Consider the following 9147-nt stretch of genomic DNA (forward strand, 5'->3'; position numbering starts at 1 on the left):
TAAACGACATAAGCCCACGTGTTGTCCAAAGGGCCTTAACCAAAATCTCAAGGCAGAAATTAAGGGAAGGACTAAGTCCAATGTATGGATTTACTTGATGAATAGAGTCCTTAATTTGTTGGTGGTTAAAAGATGCTGTATTTCCCAGCTTTGCCCAGTGACTGTACCATTTTGAAAGAGCGAAGACTAGATGGCTTTATATAAATCTAATGTACTGGATTTTTTTCCTGATATGTCAACAGGTTTTGTTCAACTTATTGCCACCATGTGATCAGATATGACGTAATGTGATAAACAGCAGTGGAGTCTCACAATGGAACATTACACAACATGATGTGTCAAGTTTCTTTTGAACCTTTCTTGGGATCCAGTATCAGCCCAAAGGAGGTCATTTTAATTATCAGATGATTAATTAATTAGATAGTTAATTGTAAGAGGTACACGAATCCAAAGACAATGTGCTTCCGTACATTCATGTTTGTACAGAGGGAAACGTGACATTTTAAAGTGTACCTACTAAATGAAAAGAAACCAAAGTTCAAGGATTTCAATTATTTTTTAGTCAAGTAACATTCATAAATAGCTACTATATATTATATTGTGTGAAGCATGTTCAAAAATAGAGACTCTTTCCTGCCCTCAAAGAGTTGGTATTCGAGTTACAAACATAAAGCCTTCCTAGAAATAATCTGGACATTTAGAAAGTGCTTAATTTGAAGTTAACAATGAAGGAACAAGCTCTAAGGCAATGAATAAAAAAATACGAACTAAACTATACTGTAGTACTTTGCTACTGTTTACATTTTAGGGGAAGTTACCATATTTCAGAACAAGGGTGACTGGCATAGCAAAAGTTTGTTGTTGTTGTTTTTTAACATAGTAATGAAACACCCATATTAAACACACTTAGGCATAACCCAAAAACAAAAACAAAAAAAAGATCCTATGTGAAACTTTAATAAATCAGTGTTTTAAAGTTCTTTCCTGCTTTTTCTTTTTCTGATAAAGGCAGAGAGATTCAGGACATGACAAATACTGTTTCACATTTTTTATCTAACGAAGAATATTTTACCTGTAGGACCAAAAGACCTGGTTCTTGCTTCCAAAAGACCTGGGGTATCATAACCCTAATGTAAGAGGCTGCCAATATTATGAGTACCTTTATACATATTTAAAAGGGTTTTTTAGGCAATTGATGGCAATTAATGCATTATGCAGAATCATTGTCAAATACATTTCTTAAGCATTTATTTGCATGAGATTCTGTCCTAGACATTATACAAAACAAGCATGTAGTTAATGATCTGCAATCTAAGATGTAAAGTACTTCTCATTATTCTAAATTAATAAAGAGGTTTTGGGTTGATTCCCCCCCCCAACATTTGTAATTACCTCCATTGACCTTTGTGCGCCTTGTCCTTTCATCTGAAAAATGAGGATATACTTCCCACTCACAGAGCCCAATGAATGCCAAAACTTCTCTAAATCATGTGTGCTATTTTTTAACCATATTTTGTTAAAAATCAAAGATTACCAGAATGTTAGGACCAATTTTTAGAGAGGGAAAGAGCTCTGGTGTACTCCAGTGTGTGAGCCAAAATAGTAAGAGCTCTCAGGCCTTCATTTCCATATAGCTGAAGCCATCATAATTTATTGCCTTTTTAGGGTGCTTTTCAAAGCAGTATTATGTTTGATCCCTCCTCCCTTTCCCTCACACCTACTCCCAATCCATCAGCAAGTTCTGAATGCCCTATCTCCAAAACATGTGATATTTATGCTTTCTTTCCGGATGTAGCACCACCTCCCTATCCAGGTGCTCAGCATCTCTTGCTGAGAATGACTGCCATGGTCTCTTCAGGTTGACATTGCCCCATCCAGCCCATCCCCCACACTGCCACAAGAATGATATGCCTTAAATACATCACAGTGAGTCTATCCAAGACCCTTCATTCTCAGTAGATAAACCTATTTCTTATTTCACTGAGAAAATAGAAGCAAATTAAAGAGAACTTCTGCAATGTTCTGTCACCACATCTAGCCACATACCTGTGTCCACACTCACCCATTCTGGCTTTTTTCTTGTTATTCTAGATGAACTGTTTCTGTGCCTATGTAAAGGCAACCCTCCCCTTTGTCTTCTAGATCCCATCTTTCTTACCTCTTGGATGACATTGCTTCAATGATTCTCTTCTCTTCAGCATCACCAGTTTTTCCTTCCCTATTGGGTCAACCCCACCAACAAATACATTATAATCTATTATACAATTAAAAGAAAATTCTCTTTAAATCTCACCCACCCACTATTCCCTCCACACTGAACTTCTCACTGAACTTCGGATTCATGTCTTCAACATCCCATGTAACACCTCTACCTGGATGTCTGAAAGTCATCTCACACTGAGCTCCTAATCTTTCCCCAGACCAGTCCTTTGTGGTATCTTCCTCATCCTGGTAAATGATAACTTCATCCTTCTAGCTTCTTGGATCAAAAACCTTGATTCCTCTTTTTTTCTCATCAGCAAATCCTGTTATTTCACTGCACCTACTTTTGGACTTCTATTCATCAACCGTACTGCTGGTTTAAGCTACCATCCCCCACATTTAAATTATTGCACTAGCCTCCTAGTCAGCCTCCCTCTTCCTTCTGCCCTTGTCGCCCTTCAGTCTATTCTCAACACAGCAGCTGGAGCAATCCTTTTAAATGTGAGTTAGATGATGCGTCTCCTCTGCTCAAAACCTTGTATGACTCCTCGTCTCATGCAGAGTGAAAGTTGGCATCCTTACAATGGTGTGGTATTCCCTCCATGATCTGAGCCCATTTATCTTTCTGACCTCATTGCCCTCTGTTCTCCTCTATGTGCATCTCACTCCAGCTATACTGGTCTTGTTATTTCTTAAACATGCCAAGAATGCTTCTGCCTCAGGATCTTTGCACTTGCTCTTCCCTCAGCAAGGAAATTTCACCCCTAGATATCCTCAAGGACCACTTTCTCTCTTCTTAAGGTCCTTGCCCAAATTTACCTTCTCATGGGACCTTACTTAATGCCCTATATGAAATTGCACCTTACCTTCTCCCTACTCCGCAACCAGACACTGTATCTTCCTGCCCCTCTGTAGCAACTGCATCATCTAACATACTCCATTTTAGCTTTATGAGCAGGGAGATTTTTATTTGTTTTGTTCACTGTTATACCCTCATGCCTAGAATAGTGCCTGATCTGCAATAGGCACTCAAAAAGTTTTAGGGAAATGAGTAAAAAAAAATTTTTTTTTCAAAAGCTAATGTCCAGTGTCAGTGAGGGTAAAGGGAAAAAGTTACTCTCATATTCTGCTGATTAAAATACAAATGTTAACAGCTTTCTGGTGGCTCGTTGGGCAGTAAGGATCCAAAACTCCAAAAACATTGCTATTATTCAACCCAGTAACTATAGCTTTATACTGAGCCAAAGAAAACATTTGTATAAGAATGTTTATTTTTATTTTTTTTTAAAGATTTTATTTATTTATTTGACAGAGACAGACAGCCAGCGAGAGAGAACACAAGCAGGGGGAGAGGGAGAGGAAGAAGCAGGCTTCCAGCGGAGGAGCCTGATGTGGGGCTCGATCCCGGAACACCGGGATCACGCCCTGAGCCAAAGGCAGACGCTTAACAACTGTGCCACCCAGGCGCCCCTGTATAAGAATGTTTATTGCATCACTCACTGCAATAACAGAAATATTGGAAACAATAATAAACGTCAAACAAGAAAGATTTGGGAGGATAAACTATAGGACAGTACACCTATATAATGGAATTTTATTCATCTAGTCATGATAATATTTTAAAAGAATAGATAATGATGTACAAAGTTGTTAATAGACACTATATAATAAAATTAAATTTTGTAAGATAACAATATATGCAGAGAAAATGATTGGGAGTAGATATCTCCTTTTATCTCAGGATGAAGGAATTATGCATGATTTTACTTCCTTTTGTTTGACTGCATTTTCTTGTTGGTTATAACAAATAGGTATCACTATTATAGTAAGAAAGTGTTGCTAAAGACAATAGTTGACATCTACTGAGCATTTGCACTATACCAAATACTTTATATGCACAATCTGATTCAGTTCTCAAAGAGGCACTACAAGGTATTGTTTTAGTCAGTTTTGGTTGTGACAACAAAAACACCATAGACTGGGTGGCTTACAAATAACAGAAATTTATTTCTCACAGGTCTGGAGGCTGGAAAGTCCAATATTATGGTGACAACAGATTTGGTCTGGTAAGAGCCTGCTTCCTGGTTAATAGACACCGTCTTCTCACTGAGTCCTCACATGACTAAAGGGGACAGGGAGCTCTCTGGGGTGCCTTTTATAAAGACATGAATCCCATTCATGACCTTCATCCTCATGACTTAATCACCTCCCAAAGGCCCCACCTCCAAATGCCATCACATTGGAGATCAGGTTTCAACATATGTGTTTTGAGGGAACACAAACATTCAGTCCATAGTAGCTATGAACTATGATTATCCCATATTGCTGCTTTGGAAATTGAGGCTTAACGAGCTTAAGAATTTGTCCAAGGTCCCACAGTAAATGGAAAAGTCCTGACTGGAACCCAGTTATCTCTGAGACCAAATTCGGTGCTCTTAGTTATTATAGGGATAGGAGAGATAAGAAGTGAATTAGTCTCCTCTCTTTTACGACCCAAAGCAGACACACCCTCACAGCCAACCAGAAAAGGGATCAGAAATTTCTAATTCTGAATTTCCATGTAACTGCTCCCCCTTCAACTCTTTTAACAGCTACTATAAGTCCCTAACCTCCTTTCCTCACCTTTCAAAGCACCAGCTTCTTCTGTCACCCCTGACCTTCACCTAGTGTTAGCTAGGGCCAATATCATAAGCAATTACTTACATCTCAGGATCTACCCAAGCACTTCTGTGGTTAAGGCTAATGAATTAGGAGACTCCAGAATTACAACCATACAAGCAGGACATGCAAAAATGAAGATTATTTATAAGGTACCAACTGAAGATGGAGAACTCTGTCATCAGCCAGCAGAAACTTAGCAAAAGTGGGTAATTGGTAATAGGTAAGCAAACCTACCAAAGAGTGAAGAAAAGTTCACAAGATGAAGTGACTAATCTGTTTTTATATAACTACAAAAGGTCTCCAACATTTCAGTTACTATATTAAGTAAGAAACAATGACTAGTTTCAAAAAGGACAAAATATTCATTGTAGTGAATTCAGGTTAAGAAAACACCACTTTGAGGGAGGTACCAAGATAGTGACAAAGGAGGCTCCTGAACGTCCCTCCCCCCACAGACACCCTGCATCTACAGCTATACATGGAGCACTTCTCTCTGAGAGTATTCCAGAAACTAACTGACTTCTACACATCATATGAATAAAAAAAATAACTACATCAAAATAAGTAAGAAAGACAGATATGCTCTTGCCATCCATCCCACCCCCAGCATGGCACCATACCATCAGGAGGGAATCCTCAACTCCCAGCTTCTCCCTGAGGAGCAAAGAGATTTGACTGCACATCTTGCACCCTATCGTTTAAGGATCCCACCTGAGGTATGGGCCATCAAAATGCCTAGTTCTGAAAGCCAACAGGGCTTGGAGCCACAAGACCTACAACACTATAGCAAACAAAGAAATAGTTCTTAACAAGATCACAACACTCACCATATGTACACCACCTCCACCCCACACAGACACCCAAGCCCAGGCCTCAGTGCAGAGGGAGCAGGCAAAAACTCTTCTTTCCAGTTTTTCCTGGAAGTTTCCCCTTGGCTTAAATACTTTTTTTTCCAGCTACTGCTTGAGGGACTGGCTTCTAATCAGACTGTTTCTAGGTGTTGACTGCAATCCCCTCCTTCAGGACACTGATGGATCTTGACACACCCTCAACTATTGGGTGCTGCAAAGAACAAAGATGGTGGCTGGACAATCACAAAAGTTTGAGAAACAACCAGGAGCTCAGGCTGGGCTAATTCACAAGGCTTATCTTCTACATGACATCAGTCTATTATGGGAGAAATGAGGGGTGCCTGCGTGGTACAGTCCATTAAGTATCAGACTCTTGGTTTCAGCTCAGGTCATGATCTGACATGATCTCAGGGTCATGAGATAGAGCCCTGCATTGAGCTCCAGACTCAGCTCAGAGACTGACTGAGATTCTCTCTCTCCCTCTTCCTCTGCCCTTCCGCCTGCTTGTGCTCTCTCTTTTTCTCAAATAAATAAATAAAACTTAAAAAAAAAAAAAAAGAATGGGAGAGGTGACTGATTTATATAATGTAGAGAAACCAAGACAGAGAGCCAAGGAAAATAGAGAAATATGGGAATGTGTTCCAAACAGAAGAACAAGATAAATCTTTAGAACTGACCTTATGAAATGAAGGCAAGTGATTTACCCAATAGAGAGTTCAAATAATGGTCATAAAGATGTTCACCAAGATCAGGAGAGCAGTGCATGAACAAAGAGAGAATTTCAACAAAGAGATAGAAAATATTTTAAAGTACCAAACAGAAATCACAGAGCTAAAGAAAGTAATAAGTAAATTATAAAATTCAGTCGAGGGGTTCAACAGCAGACTAGATCAATTGGCAGAAAGGATCAATGAACTCAAAGACAGGGCAATGAAATTCATCCAATCAGAGGAACAAGATAAAAAAGAATGGAAAAAACTGAAGGTAGTATAAGGGACCTATAAGACAACATCAAGCAGACCTATATATTCATTATAGAGGTCTCAGAGGGAGAAGAGAGAGAGAGAGAAAGGGGCAGAAAGTTCATTTGAAAAAATAATAGCTTAAAAAAATTCCCAAATGTGAGGAAAGAAACAGACATACAGATTCAGGAAGCATAAGGAGTACTAAAGAAGATGAACCTAAAGAAATCCACATGTACTAATTACAAGGGAGGCCCCATAAGTCTTTGAGCAGATTTTCAGCAGAGACTTTGTGACAAGTAGGGAGTGGGATGATATATTTAAAGTGCTGAAATTAAAAAGCTACCAACCAAGAAAACCTTACTTGGCAAAGTTATCCTTCACTTCAGAATTGAAGGAGAGATAAAGAATTTTTCAGACAAATAAAAGCTGAAGGAGTTCATCAACACTAGACCATCTTCACAAGAAATGTAAAAGGGAGTTCTTCAAGCCGAAATGAAAGCATGTTACTTAGTAACATCAAAACATGCAGAAATATAAATCTAACTGGTAAAGGTAAATACATAGTTAAATCCAGAATACACTCATATTATAATGGTGGTAGGTAAGTTACCTATAATTTGAGTATAAAGTTTGAAAGACAAATACATTAAAAATAACTATACAATAACTGGTTAATGGATACACAATATTAAAAGATGTAAATTATAATACCAGAAACATAAAATGGGGGTATGGGGGAGGGTGTAAAAATCTAGAAGTTTCATATGCATTTGAAATTACATTGTTATTAGCTTAAAATAGACTGGCACAACTGTAAAATGTTTTGTGTATGCCTCATGGTAACCACAAAGCAAAAACCTATAGCCAAAATACAAAATAAAGAAAAAGAATAAAAACACGCTACTACAGAAATACATTAAATCACAAAGGAAGAGAGCAAGAGAGGAAAAAGTGAACAAAGGAATTACAAAACTACTAAGGAACAATTCTCCAAACGACAATAATAAGTCTATACTTATCAATAGCTATGTTAAATGTAAATGGACTAAATTCTCCAATTAAAAGACATAGAGTGGCTAAATTGATTTTAAAAACAACAAAACAAGACCCAATTATATGCTGCCTATAAGAGACTCACTTCAGATTTAAAAACACACACAGACTGAAAGTGAAGGGATAGAAAAAGATGGTCTATGCAAATGGAAATTTAGAAAAGAGAAAGGGTAGCTATACTTATATCACAAAGAAAAGGCTTTAGTCAAAAACTGTAATAAGAGGCAAAGAAGATCATTATATAATTATAAAGAAGTCAATTCATCAAGAATATAACAATTATATTTATGCACCCATATCAAAGCCCCTAAATATATCAAACAAATATTAACAGATTTGAAAGGAGAAATAGACAGCAATACAGTAATAGTTGAAAATTTCAATATTCCATTTTCATCAATTGATAGATAATTTAGACAGAAAATCAATAAGGGGGGGCACCTGGGTGGCTCAGTCATTAAGGGTCTGCCTTCAGCACACGGCATGATCCCGGAGTCCTGAGATTGAGCCCCACATCAGGCTCCCTGCTCCGCTGGGAGCCTGCTTCTTCCTCTCCCTCTCCCCCTGCTTGGGTTCCCTCTCTCGCTGGCTGTCTCTCTTTCTGTCAAATAAATAAATAAAATCTTTAAAAAAAAGAAAATCAATAAGGAGACATTGGACTTAACACATTAAACCAAATGGACCTAAAAGACACATACAGAATATTTCATACAACTACAACAAAATACACATTCTTCTTCAGTATACATGGAACATTCTTCAGGATAGAGCATGTGTTAAGCCCCAAAATAAGTCTTAGTATACTCAAGTTTGAAATTACATCAAGCATCTTTTTCAACCATGATGGTATAAAACCAGAAATCAATTACAAGAAGAAAACTGGAAAATTCACAAATATGTGGAGATTAAACAACATACTCCTGAAGAACCATGGGTCAAAGAAGAAATAAGCATGGAAATAAGAAAATATCTTGAGACAAATGAAAATGGAAACATAACATACAAAACTTACGGGGTGCAGCAAAATAAGTAATTCTAAGAGTGGAGTTTATAATGGTAAGTGCCTATATTAAGGAAAAAGAATAATCTTAAAGAAAACCTAATTTTACAGTTCAAAGAACCAGAAAAAAGAGCAAAATAAGCCCAAAGTTAGTAGAAGGTAGGAAATAAAAAAGATCAGAGTAGAAATGAACAAAAAAGAGACTAAAAAGACAAGAGGAAAGATAATGAAACTAAACTGGTTCCTTGAAAAGATAAACAAAATTGACAAACCCTTAGCTAGATTAAGAAAAACAGAAAAGGCTCAAAGAGATAAAATCATAAATGAGAGAGGAAACATTACAGCTGAGAACGCAGAAATAGCAGAGATCATGAGAAACTACTAGGAATAATTATATGTAAAAAAAAAATTAGGT

Source organism: Ursus arctos, unplaced genomic scaffold (genome assembly GCF_023065955.2).
Source record: "Ursus arctos isolate Adak ecotype North America unplaced genomic scaffold, UrsArc2.0 scaffold_4, whole genome shotgun sequence".
NCBI lineage: Eukaryota > Metazoa > Chordata > Mammalia > Carnivora > Ursidae > Ursus > Ursus arctos.